At 46.8% G+C, this 19053-nt stretch overlaps 1 long non-coding RNA gene across 5 annotated transcripts; it reads left to right on the forward strand.

Annotated features, from left to right (window-relative positions):
- Positions 1-228: 228 nt before the first annotated feature.
- On the forward strand, positions 229-4771 carry LOC147989953 (uncharacterized). 5 transcript variants are annotated; one of them, XR_015618369.1, is made up of 5 exons: positions 229-441; positions 531-1142; positions 1226-1301; positions 1933-3911; positions 4610-4771. It is a non-coding gene; the product is annotated as an uncharacterized LOC147989953 (long non-coding RNA). The 5 variants fall into 5 exon arrangements; XR_015618366.1 differs by having other exon boundaries at positions 531-1301; positions 1933-1991; positions 3849-3911; positions 4610-4760; XR_015618372.1 differs by lacking the exon at positions 1226-1301 and having other exon boundaries at positions 1933-1991; positions 3849-3911; positions 4610-4760.
- The last annotated feature ends 14282 nt before the right edge of the window (positions 4772-19053 follow it).

A 19053-nucleotide genomic window follows, 5' to 3' on the forward strand; every position in this document is an offset into this window, starting at 1 on the left:
GCCCATTCCCCAGTCGCTATGAGCAGTTTTCACATGATGACGTTCCCCTTCCCCCGTCCCTTCTACTCCCTCCGTTCCTAAATACTTGTTTTTCTAGGCATTTCAACAACAAGTGACTACATACGAAGCAAAATGAGTGAATCTACACTCTAAAATATGTCTACATACATCCGTATGTAGTAGTCATTTGAAATGTCTAGAAAGACAAATATTTAGGAACGGAGGGAGTATTTCGCAATTGCGGCGGCGGCGGCAGGGATGGCACCGGAGGAATGACCTGACTGCTATGGCTACTTCTCTCGAGCGTGGTGTACTTCCCTTTCCCTCTCCCACGCGGTGGCGAACCGGAGGCGACGTGGGCGGTGCAACGATCGGGGCGAGCTCGGCGGCGCCAGCGGCCTTCTACTGCATCCGTCTCCACCCTCGGCGGTCTTATCGCTTGTAAGACCCCCTCCTCTTCTTAACCTCTCATCCTCCATTAATTTCTGAATTTCTAGGGTTAGGGTTATTGATTTTTGGGAGCGGTGCAGGGGAAGGGGAAGAAACTAGGGAAGGAAAGGAAAAAAGAGAGGAGTTTAGGGAGTGATGGAAGTGATGCTGGAGACAGGCACCTGACAGTGAGATGATGGAGGTGGAGAAGAAGGCCCAGCCGATGACATAGAAGAAGAGGAGAGCTCAATGCTGCGGAGCAAAAGGAACAACAGTAGAGTATCAGACTTTGATTCAGCTGAGACATTTTAGTTTTTTCGCAAGACATGTGAATCCTCTCTGCGTTTTTGCTTTTGTTTAGAATTCAAGAATTTTCTTCCTTGTAGCTATAAATGATGGTTCCGACTTAATTGGATGTTAGTAATGACGTACATAAACAATCAATCTATACAGATGTACCTAGCTGACAATGCTATGTCTCTGTTTGGACCTGGCTGACAATGCTAACTCTCTGTATATTTGTATTATCGAAATTTGCACAAACCTACAAGAAAAATTTCTTCAATTAAAGATGATTCATTTTACGAGGAATTTGTTTTATATTTAGTGAATTTATTAGGCAAACAAGGAATTGGAATTCTGCCAAGAAATCTAGGAGCAGAAGAAGATGCAAGACTTGCGGACTAGGCAAATGCTGTGCAGGCGAGAAAATGGTAAGTATGGTGTACTCACGGCAAGACACGAAAGCATACACACTCACCATAAGCTGAATGAACGAATGCATCTTGTTAATTAGTTTTGACCGCTCAAACATGCCCGATGTCCTCACCAGCTCAAGTTCCATGACTTCAAGTTCACCTTGATGTATTCAGGTATCGCATAGCCCATAAAGAACCGCTGGTAATATGATTAAGGCATGTGAATAATCTGTTTTTCTGAATTTGTTCATAAGGCAAATCCTCGAGGTTGGCAGCACATGTCCAATTCGATCTGTTTCCATTGCACACACATGTTGTTTTTCAATTAGCAACGCAAATTAGCGACCGTGTCAATGTTATGTCTCTGTTTTCTTTTGCAATCTGCAAGGAACTCAAAGATAGTTCTATGTTTGCTCACGTGCATTCTAGTCCATAAATTGTTTGGGCAATACAGGATAGAAGAATATGTACATGTTTGGTTACAAACTAAAGTTTCTTTTGATGCTTATGAATTAGTTGAATCCTGAATTTTGTTGTTAAGAGAATAGATAGCTCTCTTCCCGCAAAAGAAAAGGAAGTAGCTAGAGCTCTCCTATGAATGTGTATTGAGATCTTCTGGCAATGCTAGGATTTTGAGGGTTTTTGTTTTAATTAAGTGTGGACTTCTTGCTTCTGATCATTACAATTACTTAAGTGTTAATTTTGTTATCTTGTGTGTACAATATGCTATTCTCTATTCAGCTGACTGCATGACCAATATTACTTATTCAGTATATGAGTAACTTAATTTTCTTGTTTCATGCAGTTTGGAGCAATTCGTGATTAGTACCAGTTTCAAATTAGATTTATTTCAATTGCAATGAGGTACAAGACTGGCCCTCTTCCTTGCTGTCTTATCTTTATTGTTTATTTGGTTGAACTAGCATAAACCTAACTTTTAATATTGATGTGTTTCCGCCCAATTTGTGTAGTAAGCCATGCTAGTCATCAATTAATCAATCTCAATGTTCCCTTAATAGATGATTGCTATTGATTTGCTGTGGCTTAGCTATCGAGGACAAAACATTTCCCTTTCCCCCCTAATAGTTGTTTATTTGCTCCTTCTAGGAGGCCTGCATTTTGCTAATTGTCTATTTGCTAGAGAAGTAGTGGCAATGAACATTTTTATTCTGACGCATTATCTGAATAGCTTCAGAAATTCTTAACATGAAAATACATAATATACTTATCTGTGTGTGGTTAATGCTTCGTTGTTTAAATTTTCTCTTTGTTAAATGTTGGTGAGCAGAGTATATATTCTTGATTGATTATCCTGAATCTGAATTTGGGGAACATGATCTAACTACCTTCTAAATCAGCTGAGTTGTACTGAATGATGGTGTGTTTGCTGCTCACACATTTTATTCCAAGGGCCATTATGACAAATAATGGCCACTTATAGGTTGCTGGTAATGCATTTTCACACCATACATATGCTTGTGCTTACCCCCGTTGGGTAGTCAATATGATACTGGTGCACCAATCAGTGGATTTTGGTTTGTTTTATACATGAAAATAAGGTAAGAGTGTTATGTCAGCTTCAAGTCCCTCGAAACCACATACTTTTGTTCGTGTTGTTCTAGGTTACCTTCTTTCATGGTGGCATAAATCCGTCTTATAAAAAATAGACGTGGATGCTTTCCTCGCCAGTTCCATGTAATTTTTGTCTGGTTCTGCTGTAATTTCAGATGTATGTGAGTTTTTGAGGTGCACAGTTCACTAGCATTACATAGGTTAGCGTACCTTTGCTCCCACATTTGCATGACACATGATTTATACTTGGATTGTATATGAATTACTGTTTGTGTATGCATATGCTACTGTTTTCGCCTCTAATATTTTAACTTCCTACTTCAGTGGATGTGGTAAAGTGCAACAATACTCAATTAGGCCGTACTGATTTTTATGGTCGTCTTTTTAGCTCTTTTTAGCATCTGGCTAAGATTAAAGATGTAATGGCCGTAACTATACTTCTCGTCGAAAAGCGATCTATGGGAAAAAAAATACTTGTCCTCAACTCCTCAAGAATCTGGAGGATGTTGTGAGAGATCTGACCTGGGATTGTTACTCTCATACAACCCTATTCACATCCATGTTGTACTTACACTTGCGAGCTACTCACTGGCTTTGCAATTTGAATGAAACAGTTCTCATTTTCAGTCATTTTTTCTGGGTATTCCACACGGGAAGAAAAGCACATTAGGCATGCATACAATTGTCAATTTTTACAGGATGAAATTTTTGAATAATTGTCAATTAGTTTTCAGCCGATTGCTTGTCAATCTTCGCAGATTTCCAGTTTAACCCGCCCTCAATCCAGGAGTAATCTTGTATACCATTCAGTTACAAGACACAAACTAGTTAAATATGATGACCCCCACCATTGTATCTGGCACACTGATAAAATACATGGTTTAGTGTGCATTGAAACAATAGTTATGGAGTTTGCCTATTTATCTTGTTTCTCACTATACTTTTGATTCATAGCGTGTTATGGGTTCATGTCATTCCGAACAGTTTGGTACACCTAATATCCCTCTGAGATATCTACGCTTTCAACATTGTGTCCAGTTTAGGGTAGTGAAGCATATTAATCCTAAAGTGTTATATGCGCTTGTGTGTTGGGGGCCTCTATCTGTTTGTTAGTATACTTCGGAGAACTGATAATATTCTGCTTTTCAGGTATCTATTCAAGTGGATGACAGTAAATGTATGAGGGTAGAGAGTAATGTCTTCTTATTTATGGTGGGTATGAGTAACATTAAATTGAAATTCCAGACCATTTACTAATCCCTCCATCCCATAGTATAAGACGTTTTTGCAAACTAAACATAGCTTGCAAAAACGTCTTATATTGTGGGACGGAGGGAGTAGTAACCAGTAGCAAAATTCAGGTTTTGGGGAGAAGAAAAGTGAACCTAAGGGCTCCAATACTATTAATAGCACAATACCATGTTGCATTCAGTGTTTCAGTCCTGGAGACATTGCTGAACAGATGAAGTTGGTGGAAAATCTATGGTCACCTAAAAATTAAGCTGCTTGAAGATCAAGTTCAGAAGTACTGTAGTCAGTTTTCAAGTTCGGTAGTATTCAGTTTTGTAATAGTGATTTCTGAATATTTCATGCTACTAGTTACTTAGTGCTAAGTGGCATTCAGTTGTTTTCAAACAAATTTTATTTCTACTTGTAATGATGGTTTTTGTTACGTGGGGTATTTCCCCGAACCACTACATGGAATCAATTTATTAGACCGATTTGTTCTATGGTTACCGAAAATTCCTCGTGCAAGAGTTAATTAATGGCCTATGTTTCTTACTATCACCAAAAATGCCTCCTACAGAATTGTTAGTGGCCTACGTTTCTTGTGATCACAAAAAATGCCTCCTACAGAATTGTCATAGTGGCCTATGTTACTTAAATCTCATATTTCATTTTTGCTACAGATCGATGTAAGATTATCTGAGTAGCCGTAAGATTACAGGAGGATGCGCCATATTGGTTTCGAGGCTACAGGAGGTAATTGACTGCCATGCAAATAGTAAGATTACCTTGCACTGTTTTCTTTACGGTGGTTTGGGTGCGAGGACAGGTTCTTCCTTCCATGCTATAATATTACCTCACAAACCTTTTGTTTTTTACGGTTTGTGGTTTGAGGCGTGGACGCACAAGCTGGCTGGGGTGAAGAATATATATGTGATGTGTCTGAACTCTGGACTGAAGCAGCCTATGTTGATGAATAATTGGCACAACAATAGATGGACCCGTGTCCACATCCCCATGGACGATATTGCTCTCTCCAACGAAAACCGGCAAAGGTGCGTTTTAACATCGAGTACCTTAATTTAAGTCATGATCTGAGAGTACACTGGCTGATGCACCCTTACAAAAATCTGGATGCTCTTTCACTTTCGGTTTTATTAGCAAATTGTTCATGAAAATATGTATGTTGTATATGTAAAGATACAATTTTTACTTGACAAGCGAAACAAAATATGAGGTTCGGACTAAATTTCTGATGCCATTTTCCCATGATGCCCTGCATTTTAATGATGAGAATGTCAGTCGTACTAATACGTGGAGCAAGAAAAGTTACCTTTTAGTGTTTTAGTGTATTTCCCCATGATTAGAACATGCTCGTTCATGACTTTAGTTCTTGGTTCAGTGTTTCAAAAGCTAACCTCATTGAGTATTCAGAAGCGGAAAGGTGGGACAGCTCCCGGGAGTCCCGACTCCCGCTTATCTTGTCCGTTCAGTATTGTAAAGATTCGTGCTGTGGTCTATCCAGCAGCAGAGCGTTTGCAGGATCAGGATAATTAAGTAGGCCACTTATAACCAGACAAAGAGCAGCGAACATAGGCTGTAGCACGCAGCGTAGGTTACGTGTGTAGGTCTCTGAGAAGGTCAGGCGGGTCCAGGTTGAAGCGACAACACATTGGCTGTGCATGCACTGTGAATTGATTAATTTTGCATGCGATTGGAAACTTTTGCATGCTACATGCCCTCTCTCCTCCTGTCGACGTTTCATCTCTGTACCTGGCACAACTGTTCCTAGTCTGGACTGATCGAGGTAGCTGGAACTCCATGAATCAATGGTTATATTGTTGTGCGTAATAGTGGTCTGCTGTACTACAAGGTTATGACTTCTACTTGAACGCGTTTTTCAATGTTCAACTTTAGAGTTTGATGCCTCTACAAGCTGAACTTATATAACAACGAAACTCGTTTATTTTTGAAATGCAAGGCCGGTGAAAAGTTAAATAGGCCCACTCGACCCATGCATGGACCGTCCTGCTTTTAGTATTTTCAGGTCTTCACATGATAAACTGGCAACCCTCTAGTGCAGCACCTTGCGTCTGACAGATAAGGAGTAACAGTGCCCAAGAGGTGTGACAGGTGAGGCAGAATTTGTATAGGATGAGCAGTGACCTATGCGTCCCACTTCGATTTTCAAATATTTTACTACTGCCGGTTTACTGTTCACATAGGCCTGCAAATCCATGAACGCTGCTATACACACGACAAGGATGGACGATTTACACACGATGCTACCCATCAAGACGTCCATTTACACACGATGTACTGTATCAAGCCGTTCAATCAGCCATCGTGCATGGTTCGGCCGGGCAGTGTCGTTCGCCCAGTAGTTTCGCAAATCCATTTGCCGGTGCAGGGCTGGCACAGATCGCCAAGTCGGCCAGTGTGGATGGAGGGCGAGGATAAACGGGAGTCCCGACCCCCGGGACCTAAAAGTCCTCTCTCATTCAGAAAAGATTGAAGCACTAGTACTCTCTACTCCAGTGGTTATGTTGTCGATTCATATTTGTATTGATATGCTGAATTCGTCTACCAGAACCTAAATATGACTATGACATATTTATCCCCAGACTCATTATTTGAACTGGTCTCTCATACTAGTACATGTCACCATTACTTAGTTGTCCAACTTCTAGATACACTTCCATTACTATGTTTTGTAGGCAGCCAGAAAATGAACATCCGTGTTGATGTGATCATTGAAGAAAGCAAACTGCTCATCTTGACAAGTAATCGGCACGACAATAGCTATAACCGTGACAGTGCCCCTAGGTAGAATATCGCTCTCTCCAATGCCCATAATGGCGAAGGTGCATTGTAACACCGAGTAGCTTTATTCAGATCATGGTTAATCTATACAGTAACATTCAATCATGTAAAGTTCTGGGAAATTGGGTTAACAACATTGTTTAACACTTCAATTGTTCAGTCTGATATAATCACGCCTTACGCACACAAGTTAAGTCTTTTGCCTCTTGATATCTATAATCCTGTGAATTTGTAAGGTCATTGCAAAGTCGTGTGTATGCTTCCAAATGTTGATATAAGGAAGATGTTTCCCTGATATTAGAAACTCTTTCAGTCTTGTGCAAGATTTCAACTAAGGACATTGTGGAATTCAAACTGCATGTATCTTTAGGATAATTGAATTACTTACATACTACTAGCTTTTTATTCCATTGCATTCTGTTTTCTTTTTTTTTTCCTCCCGTTGCAACGCATGAGCATGTTTACTGCTAATATTAAAGGGAAGAGGCTTTCATAGTTCTCCATAGGTCATACCTTTATATCCGCTGATTTTATGTTAACTACAGAGATTGATGGTTGAGATTCAATGGGACAAACGCTATCATCAAAGAGGGCGTCTCCATGCGCTGTGCTCGTGGTAGAGCGGGAAGAGGATGGCTGAACTCGAGGCAGTGGCGTAGCTAGGGGGTGGCCAGGGTGGTCCATGGACCACCCTGGAATTTCCCCATAGCTTATGTATAGTGTAGTAAAAAACATTTTGTTTAAAATAAAACAAAACTTGTGTAAATATTTCTATTACCGGACCACCCTGACAAATCGGGCTGGCTACGCCACTGACTCGAGGCAGCTCATCTTGGCGAGCTTCTTGCCGATCGGATCGTCGGGCTCCCTGCACCGTTGACCACTGGCATGTGGCGGATTTGTTCCAGGCGAAGAGCGTGGCAGACACGTCCTCTCAGGCGGCTCCGTGCACGGAGATGCCGATGGAAACACCGTGGATGGGGAACACGAGTCCTACACTGCAGCGAGCACGAAATCCCAATCCTTTATAAGCCAGACAACCCCTGCATGATCGGGCATACCGGATTTAGGTTACCCGGCGGCGATGAGGCAATCGAAGTCATCCTCCTAAGACTCGACGAGGACGAAGGCCAGGGCGTGTGGTACTGGAGTAGGAGCTGCAGCAAGGCTGAGGGTGCCGTCTGTTGGAACCAAGGATTGACGAACAATCAAAAAGAGCACGAGACATGGTGGATTCCGGGACAAGAAACGCCCATCGGGCAACGGATGCCCCAGCGACGAACGCTGGCCTTTTCTCTTTGTATTTCTTCCTCTAGGCACAACCAAAACACAACGATTACATGGCAGTTGTATAGCCCAGCAACCCAACGGTTGAGCAACCAACTCCAGCTACCTACGCGCATGTCTTGGCGAGCCACTCGCTCCTCCACAAGACCCGGCCAAGCTAACACGCTGCAGCAAACAACCAATGCATGCACTAACAGCCCACTAGCAAACTACATGCACGTACACACTCACGTGCTTGATCCGAACGCTTTGGCCGCACGCTGAACGCGCTCCAATGCGCATGCTTATGCACACGTTGTGCCATGGTTTATTCCAACACCAGCGAGCAAGCAAAAGTAGTGCAGCACGTGCAGCAGGGAGGCAGCAAGGAGCGGGAGAGCGGCAGCTGGGTCGGCATGGCAGTTGAAGACAAGTGCTAAAACTTGGTCTGGCGGCGACTTGACCGTGCTCTCCGACGCGGCCGCGCGGATGCCTCGACGAGGGGCGGTCTATGAATTGTTGTGGTCTGCTACAGGCGATCCAGATGAGCGTGGGGCCAGCCGGTGACGGGCGTCCAGCAGGACATGAGCATGGCATCAGCGAGATCCTACAAGGCCATGCTTAAGTCCATCCTCTGCCGCGCGGCCACGAGGCCATTGCCAGGCGGATACACAATGCCTGATCGACGACATCATCGTCCGGGACCTTTACTCCTTCAACACGATGATCCTTATATCTGGAGCATCGTAGCCAAGCTACTCTGACCATCCTCCTCCTCCAAGTCGTTTCCATGCACTGCGATCCTCCTTATGTCTTACTCCTTTGGCTGGCGTCCTACTTCGCCCTACTCGAAGAACCAGCTGACGGACACATGCGGAAGACTGGAGGAGAAGCCGTTGGTGCAGGGCCGTGGAGGTCAAGCCGATGCCTGCAATTGATTAGTAGGCACAAGCAGTAGGCACCAATTGCAGTCGATGGACGCCCTTCTGATTTTATTTGTTTTAAATTACCAGGCACATGCAGTATAGTACAGCAAACAGAAGGCAATTGTTGCAATCGACCGAAGTTGCAATAAACTATCCGAATTAGTTATTGTTTTGGTTTTGTTGAATTAGCTAGCAAGCAGCAGATTTAATTGTATTGTTTTGGGGGCGATGTTAAACCTGAAGGAATAAGTGTTTTTTTTTGCGAGGATGAAGGAATAAGAGTTTGTCCATGCACATGGCAGATTTTTTTAATTAGCATGATTGCATGCTCAAGCACTATACCTGCAAGCGAATTGAGAATATTGTTGAGGCCCTGTAGCTGAGCGGAAGGGAAAAAAATTATGTGTATTTTTGACCTGCGATAGGTATTAAACTAGCATACATGCGTGTGCGTTGCAACGGAGAAAATAAATATCACACACTCTAACAAAAAACATTAACATGTTAATTCTTCATCATGTGATGCTTGATACTTGACTAGCACAAATGCCCGTGCATTGCAACGGGAGAGAAAATATCGCACATCCCTGTCCTAATAAGTATGGTTCAAGGACCGTCTCCTCCATCCGCGTCCTCTATTTCAACATGGTGCCACATACACCAACAATGGATGCAGTGTTCATCTCATCACAATGTGTCTAGACATGGTCAATCTCAAGGTGATGAGTTTAACCACCTCATGTCATAGTTGGATGTGAGGTCCGGCCTTCGTGAGTTCTTCCCCACACATGTTCCATACGCGCCCTCACACCGCCCCTCAATACCGTCCCTTGCTTTTGAATGTGAACTTGTTTCATGGCAGAATGATGAGTCCTATTTGTGTCCCCACATGTCTTCTTCACATCATGCTATGGTGTAAAAAATGTATGCACAATAATTAGTCATTTTGTCTATGAAAATTTAAACTACCATGCACTACATGCCGTCTAGCTAACATGAGGTAATTAATAAAAAGGACTGACAAAATTATTTACAGACCGGTGTTTACAACACATCTCACATCAGAAAACAGGATTGCCGGGCTGGTCAGTCCCACTTTGTATAAATTATGTAAAGAAACATCCTTTTCAATAAAATTGTATAAATTATGTTGTTTAGAATTATTATTGATTAAAAAATAAGTAAATTGAATTAGCAAGTTGAAAGGAAATTCTACAGTAGTGTAATTTCAAGTCCAAATTAGATGGCTCTATCAAATATATATATACACTTTTATATATCAAATATCAGTTTTGCTAAGTCTTAGTCGACTGAGACTTTGTTATGTCTCAGTCGATGCTATATTTCTTAGATCTTGCATGCAGATCTGTATAATTTTTTTCTTATATACAATATCATTTGACTGAGACTTTTGGTTAATATCACTTGACCAAATTGTTCTCTTTTTAAGACGCCCGCTTAGTAAGTCCAGTCTAACAATTTTTCTCTTCTGAATTGCAGGGAAAATGCCCAGCCCACAGCTAGTCTGACGCCCACTAAGCTGCCGTGCTGGCGTCGTCCACGGAAGAGAATTACATGCATGTCAGTAGGTCTTCAGGTCTCACGTTGCATTCCCCTATTTCTCTGACGAAACTGAAGAAAAACAACAACTCCTGAACGCGCCATCCATGTCCGGTGTATTCGCCGGCGCTGTAGGCATGCACGTGTGCAGTCATGTGGTTATACATTCAATGAAAGTTGCGTGCATCCTCCTCTTCCTGTCCTATGTACTCGCCGCCGCCGGTGCCATACGCATGGGCGTGTGCGGGCGCCTGCTGCATGCTGACGCAGCTATTGCGAGCCGGTAGCTCATGGCTCATGGGCAGCGTCAGGGGGTGCAGGAATGCACCAGGGTTGCCGTGGCTAGCCGGGACAATGGCTCCCTCGGCGTCCTCGCCGTTGCATGTGTCCACGCCATAGACGTCTCCTGCACTCACCATCCACAGCCCCTGCCTCCATGTGCGTCCACGACAGTTGCAATGGTCTCCTGCTACCACTCACCTTCGCCACCCGTCGGTCCGCTCGGTCCGGCCCGGTCTGGAGCACCGCCGGTCCAGAATGTAGGATCGCCGGGCTGGTCAGTCCCGTCCGACCCGGCACAGTCATTCCAAATGATGGCTTGGTCATCGACCGGAGCAGGTCAGACCATGTCCACCCTGAGTTGGATGGCGTAACCAGGCAGGAGCGCACCAGTGATTTGAATCTTAATCCCAGCGGGGATGACGACCACCACGTCCAATTCAAGTACATGTCGTTGGTGATCAACCACCGTCGGCGCCGTTCTCACTCGAACTCGGCCTTTCTCCCTGCAGAAAAATCAGGAGAAAGAAAACATGAAGGAGAGGACATATAGCATCTGAGGCTTATACGGAGCGGATCCGGGGGAAGTTGCGATTTGCAGGGGCACCAAAAGTGAGAATTTCTGGACGATGCATGTACATAAGAGACCGGGTCTCTTTTTTTGGCAGTAGGAGACCGGGTCTGGTACGCAGTTGGTGTGTAACACATCAAGCTATTTTTTTAGGGAAAGGAAGGAAGACTCGGCCAGATAAGATGAATCGAGCACTTTTTTTATAAGAAAAAAAACATAGATCTACTTTTAAATCTCAACCCTTAATCTTTATGATTAACATAAAATCAAATGATAGAAAAGGGTGACTTATGGAGAACTATGAAAGCCTCCTCCCTTTAATATTGGTAAAGATAAAGATTTTCTAACACATCGACACAGTATTCTACATTTTTCATTTTTTTAGACATAATAAGTCCATATTTGAAACCAATGGAGTCATGATAATTTTGTTATTCTGGAGCATGCTTTGTGAGCCAAGCATGCACATAGATAGAAATGTTTCTTGGTTTCCACAACCGCAACTCTGCGCTGTGTCACCCATCTCTAGTTGGCCTCCATTGCTGTCGACGCCGGCTCGTTGAATGCCGTTATTATATGAGTCTGTAAAATATAGACATATTCAACTTGACTTTTAGAAAAACAATAGTTGTACCATCTATGCAATGCAAATTCTAATTGGGGACTCCTGATCATGACCTGCTAAACAGCAACCGACGATTTCACAAATGTTGTATATAACACACACAATGTTAACGTGAAGATGTGTTCTTCCCCTTGCAACGCACGGGCACATTTGCTTGTCTTTATCTTTATCTTTACCTAATAATAAAGGAAGGAGGCTTTCATAGTTCTCCATAGGTCACACCTTTATATCCGTTGATTTTATGTTAAACATGAAGATTGACTTGCACAGACATCGAGGAGGATGAGGAGCTTGGGGAGGAGAGGCTGGAGGGACGGAGGCGGGAGTCAATCGGCCATGAACGGCGAGTCAACAACATGTGCAGCACGGGCAGGCCACAACCATGTCCTCGATCAGTTGATCCTGTCGATTTGGTCCTCTGCAGCAGGATGAACGCAATCACTGGAGACAGCGTGTCCATGTGCTATGCTCGTTGGTGGAGGAGGACCGAACTTGAGGCGGCATGTCCATGTGTGCTCGTGGTGGAGGTGGACCGAACTCGAGGCGGCTCATCCCAGCCAGGTTGTCGATCCGTCATCAGGGTCGGTGACACGAAGCTGTCGACTCGACCACCGACGTTGTTGACACGGTTAGGTTACCGTCGAGGCGACATGCGGCGGTTCAGGTCTGGACGAGGAGCATGGCGGACGCGTCCTCTCAGACGACTGCGTGCATGGAGAGTCCGAGAGATACAAATGTCGTGGCTGGGGAGGAGAGGAGCCAGGAGGGTGTTGCTGCCCTCTAACTTGTGTCTCAGAGGTAGGTGGAGGGGAGGAGCTGTGGGCCTCGGGTGCTGTTGGCAGGAGAGGAGTGATAGAGGAGCCAGGGCTGCATCTCGCGGTCGTGTCTCGCTCGAGATCAGAAGGATTCCAACAGCTTGTGGAGAAGAAAAGGAGGCCCACGGCTGGGTGGATTAGAGGACGGGGATTTGGGATTTCGTTGTATGTGCTAAATAGATTGATTTCAAGGCATGGGTCAAGATATGTGAAGATGTGTTCCCAACTTTTAATCCCGCTGCTCTTCTTGCTTCAGACCAAATCAGTAACACTTCCTTCACATTCAGATCATCAAAGCTTTGGATGTTGCTCTAATTGGAAAATTTTGCACGGACGAGAGAATGAGCTGGAGGCCCTTGTTGGTGCCGCCTCTCGCAGCGCTGTTCTTTGTAGAACAGGAAAAGGAGGAATGATAGTTTGTATTCATCCAATGACAGTGTTATATACAACTGATTACAGAAGTGGCCGCACTACTCTAACGAACTCATCCAACAGCCCTACAAGCTAACTCATGCAGTCGTGGGCAGTTGAGGCCCTGGCAGTCGTGTGGCGTGCGTGTAGGAGAGCAGCTGAAGACTGTTTCCAACACCCCCCGGCAATCACAGCGTCGCCGTTGTGGACGCAGAGATTGGACCTGAATTCAGCAAACGTAGGTGATGGTAGTCCTTTGGTCATCACGTCTGCGAGTTGTTGGCTCGTTGGGACGTGAAGAACACGGTATTCACCGAGGGCCACCTTCTCGCGTACGAAGTGAATATCAAGCTCAATATGCTTGGTGCGACGATGATGCACGGGGTTCTGAGCGAGGTAGACGGCGGAGACATTTTCGCAGTAGACGATCATGGCCTTGGTCAGCGGAGAGCCCAGCTCAGAGAGAAGCTGTCGAACCCAACAACACTCGGCCACCGCGTTTGCCACGGCGCGGTATTCAGCCCCAGCACTCGAGTGGGAGACCGTGGGCTGACGCTTCGAGGACCAAGACACGAGGGAACCGCCGAGGAAGATGCAGTAGCCCCACGTAGAGCGGCGCGTGTCCGGGCAGCCGGCCCAGTCCGCGTCACTGTAGGCGACAAGGTCTGTCGGAGAAGAAGTGTGGATCGTCAAGCCATGGGCGGTGGTGCCACGGACGTAGCGCAAGATGCGCTTGACCATGGTCCAGTGCGGCTGGCGAGGCGCGTGCATGTGCAGGCACACCTGCTGCACGGCGTACGCGATGTCCGGACGGGTCAAAGTCAGGTACTGCAAGGCGCCGGTGATGCTGCGGTAGTGCGTCGCGTCGGAGACGAGGTCGCCATCAAAAGAAGAAAGCTTGGCCTTGGTGTCGACCGGCGACGAAGCAGGGTGGCAGTCTTTCATGCCAGCGCGGTTGAGGAGCTCGGCGGCATACTGGGCTTGGTTGAGGAAGAAGCCGGTGGCCGAGCGCTGCACCTGAATGCCGAGGAAGAAATGTAATGGCCCAAGATCCTTCAGCGCGACGGAGGCATGCAGACACGCGACGATGTGCTGCAGCAAGGCGTCGGAGGAGGCTGCTAGTACGATATCATCCACGTACAAGAGGAGATAGGCAGCACCCATTGCATGACGAAGAACGAACAGGGAGGCATCTGAACGTGTAGCTGTGAAGCCTAGCTACTGCAAGCATGCAGTGAACGTCGTGAACCAGGCCCTCGGCGCCTGCTTCAAACCGTATAACGATTTGGAGAGGAGACAGACGTCGTGAGGATGAGTGGCGTCGATGAACCCCGTTGGCTGTTCACAGTAGACATGCTCAGCGATCTCTCCGTGTAGGAAAGCATTCTTGATGTCAAGTTGATGGATGGGCCACGAGCGGGCGGCGGCGAGCTTCCAAACAAGGCAGATGGAGGCCGGCTTGGCGACCGGCGAGAAGGTGTCGTGAAAGTCGATGCTGGGACGCTGGTTGAAGCCGCGAACAACCCAACGTGCCTTGTACCGCTCGAGAGTGCCGTCGGCGCGATGTTTGTGCTTGAAAATCCACTTGCCGATGATGATGCGGGCGCCCGGTGGCCGGGGAACCAACGTCCAGGTGCTGTTGGAGCGAAGAGCGTTGAACTCCTCTTGCATGGCCGCCCGCAAATCATCATCGCGCAAGGCCACCCGAACAGAGGTGGGGAGCGGCGAGTTGGCGGTCGACGTGGCAGTGAGGACGTAGTCGCGGTCGTAGGCGGTGTTGCGGCAGCGGACGCCGGCGCGGGTGCGGGCGACCATGGGATGGCCGTGGACACAGGGAGAGGCGGTGGCAGCACCTGGGGACGAGGTAGAGGGTGCAGCCGACCCAGCCGCCGCGGCAGTAGAACTTGACGGAGGACAGCCCGAAGGAGCTGCTGGGGTAGCACGACCGGTGTCCGAGCGGGCGGGCGAGGACCCAGCCAAGGCAGCCGAACCACCAGTAGCCGAACCATCAGGAGATGAAGATTCTGCATGTCCGCGTGCAGTCATCGTAGCTGAGTTGCCCGGGGAAGCAGCCGGCATGGTGGGCGGACTGGAGACCGCGGGTGAAGTAGACGGGGTCGCGGTAGTGCCCAGAGGACTGCGACGAGCCGCGGGCGACCTAGCCAGGTCAGGAGGCGTGGGTGTGTCGTTGTAGCAGAGAAGCGACGGCAACGGCGTAGTGGTCGTTGAGGAGCCGGGAGCCTGCACAAACGGAAAGCGCATCTCGTCGAAAATGACATGCCGCGATATGAGAACTCTTCCAGAGATCGGGTCATAGCACTTGTAGCCGGAGTGATCGGGTGGGTAACCAAGAAAGATACATGCTACGGAGCACGGCGCGAGTTTGTGAGCAGCAGTGGAGGCCGTGTTGGGGTAGCAGAGACATCCGAACACGCGGAGATGCTCATATGATGGTGGGGAACCGAAGGGGAGCTCGTAGGGTGTGTGATGACGACACGGACGGCAGGGACGACGATTGAGAAGGTACGTAGCAGTGGACAGTGCGTCGGGCCAGAATGTGGTGGGCGCATGCGAGTGGAAGAGAAGAGTGCGGAGACCATCGGTGAGGGTGCGGATAATGCGTTCGGCGCGGCCATTTTGCTGAGACGTGTACGAGCAAGAGAGCTGAAATGAAATGCCGTGGGAGGCGAGGAAGGAACGAAAAGCACGGTTATTGAACCCGCGTCCGTTGTCGCTGCAGATTTGGAGAATTGGGCGCTGAAATTGTGTGGCTACATACGCATGCACTACTGGACTCGCGGTCTATGCCTACGGCCACGGGCCGTCGGCATAGGCCCCTAAGCCGTCGGCATAGATCTATGCCTACGGTTGCCGTCGGCATAGGCCCGTCGGCGTAGATGTCGTCAGCGTAGTCTTGTCCGCATAGTATAGCCGTCGGCAGTGTTTTTCGTCTGACGGCAACGGACGGCGCCGTCAAAAGCGCTGACGAATCACGCAATGCCACGTCGCAGAGCTATGCCGACGGCAACGCCGTCGGCATACCTCTGCCACGTGGCAACCCCTGGTACTCCTGGTGGCAGGGCTATGCCTACAGCAAAGCCGTAGGCATAGATGAATCTATGCCGACGGCTTTGCCGTAGGCATATCTATGCCACGTGTCATCTCCTGGTTCCTCCTGGCAGCAGGGCTATGCCTACGGCAAAGCCGTCGGCATAGATTTTTAGCTATGCCTACGGCTTTGCTGTAGGCATAAAAAGTCTATATTCATAATAAATAAGACAAGTGATATTGCAAAAACTGAATAAAAGAAACTATATTCATAATAAATGAAGCATTGCAATTATTTGGCCTGAATAATAAACAATAGACTTTATTAATATGAATGTCAACTACAAGCATTCAGGAATTACACTTAGAGGAAAAGGAAATAAAAGAAGAAAGGAAAAGTCCTAAACTAAACCTATACTAAACTATCTACTTCATCTTCTCCTTCTTTCTTCTAGTTCATCAACCTGCAAAACAAGAAACAACAAATAGGAAAAACTTGATTAAGGTTAAAATGTAGCATTCCCCTTATGGAAATGCCTTTGCTGTAGGAGCTAGCACTTAGGAGTTTGGAAACATTAGTCAAACCCCAATCAGATTAAGTTGATAAAAGAAACATTAGAAGAGAGCCAACACTGCATAAACAGAGCCAATGGAACAGTAACCAGCAAGGCCAAAAGGAATAGGTTCAATTGGCAGTAAAGAATAACCCAATAGAGAAGTAAAGCCAGCAAAGTATAGATCAAAGATAAACCCAAAGATCAACTCAAATTAGCACTAACTCCATGATTAGGGGATCCCTCGATTAAGCTTGGGTTAGTTTTCAGATGAAATCCAACTAACCCACTACTAACCAACTAACCCAGAGGTAGGGTTTGAAGTAGGGATTGTCCTCAGGCAACCTAGTAGTGCTAGGGCTATTGCATCATTGGATCAAGTAGTGCAGCATCTGCTGTTAAGTAATGGTGAGAGCCTCAGGACACCATCATTGGCATGGCAAGATTAAGGAGCACCTGTTCTTATCAGTGAGAGTATGAGAGAGAGAAAGAAAGTGAAGAGACCAGTGTAGCATCTGTTCAAATCAGATTTAAGAGAGGGAATTGGCAAGGAAAGATACAGTCCATAACCTGCAAGAATAAATAGGCCATTGACAGCACATTTACTAAACATCTGCCGTAAGCAGAAGTGCAGAACACATACACCCACTTACACATGGGTACTATTCTGTATATAGGTACACAAGCACAACACATGGACCTGGTATAGATAGGAGTATAAGCATGCATCAAAATCATCTGAAACATCTGAAATAGCTAAAGCAAAGAAAGAGTTAACACTACATGCAACCATGAGGACTATATCCTGTACAATATACAACTAAACCACCAGTAGATGATGTACTAAACCATACAAGAAATACCAATACATGGTATTTAGATAAAGACTAGTATATATCAAACACACATACCAGCTTGAAAGAGAAACTATAATTTTATACCACTACAGGAGCAAATCATGAACAACACAGAGTAATTGCAGTAAAGAGATGAATCAGTATATGTTGATCAATAAGAAAGTTACAGCTATATACAAATGAAGGACTATATCCTTTATAAGATAACAAAGAAACAGTAGCACTTGTACATATGAATAAATAGAACCAGCAGCCAACTAATAAAGAAACTAGCATGTGCTATAGGACAGGAACAATAACATCTATAAGACCAAGATAATTGCAGTGATAGACCAACAGTAGCATAGAATTTCTTGTAATCAGTCCATAGACATGAACTAGAACTAGAATATGAACATGTAAAGCAGCAGGAGCATAAGTAGACCAAAGTCCACATTGCCAAATCCATAAAGATAGCACAGTAATCAATTGAGCTAATAATAGGTGAGCCAACCTTCACCAAGCACTAACAGGACACGCGGAGCAGCATCAAATCGACCATGACATGCCCGAAGAGAGTAGTACGAGCAGGGGAGCAGAGGGATTGAGGAGCTTACCATAAGCAACGCCACCACCATGGTTGCGGTGTGGCAAAATCACCGCCGTCGCACGGTGGCAGGCGATAAGGTAGTCGAGGCTGACGGATCTGGGGCAGTAGCACCACAGGCAAAACCCAGGAGGCGCTGGTGCACAAGGAGGCACGTGAGGTGGCGCAGGCGACTAGATCCACGAGCAAGAGCACGCCGACGACAAACCTCTCCCCACCACCGAAACCCTAGAGAGGGAGAACCGATGGGGGCGACCACGGGCGGCAGGGAGAAGCGAATCGAATGAGTGGAGGAGGTAGAGCGGCTCAACGGGGAGCCCTGGGTAGCTAGCTCAGCGACAGAGCTCGCCGGAGTAGGCTGGAATCGGCCGGCGACCGAGGCGGCGATGTGAGGCGACAAAAGAGAGAAGGGGATCGAGAGATAGGGGATCGGGATCGAGAGAGAGGGGCTTGGATCGAGAAAGAGGGGCTCGGGAGCTCGCCGGTGCCTGACCCGCCGCCCGCTGGCCTCGCCGTCGCTGGAGGTGAGGTGGCGGCCGAAACCCTAGCTAGCACGGGGGACGATGGAGGGCGGGAGCGCCGATTCTGGACGGAGGGGAAGGAGGCGTGGAGCTTGGGGAGCTCGGGGGAGTGCTTCCCGTCGCCGGAGCTCACCGGAATAGGCCGGCGTGGGTGGTGGCGGCGGCGAGGGAGAGGGGTTCGTGGGGGAGAGGAGCGAGGTCGTGAGACAGAGAGGGAGGAGGCGTTCAGTGGAGTTGGGTGGGCTCTATCTCGTGGGCTCTTTTTTGTCCTTTTCTCTAGATGGA

Source organism: Triticum urartu, chromosome 1A (assembly GCF_056163025.1).
Source record: "Triticum urartu cultivar PI428250 chromosome 1A, HENAU_Tu73, whole genome shotgun sequence".
Taxonomy (NCBI): domain Eukaryota; kingdom Viridiplantae; phylum Streptophyta; class Magnoliopsida; order Poales; family Poaceae; genus Triticum; species Triticum urartu.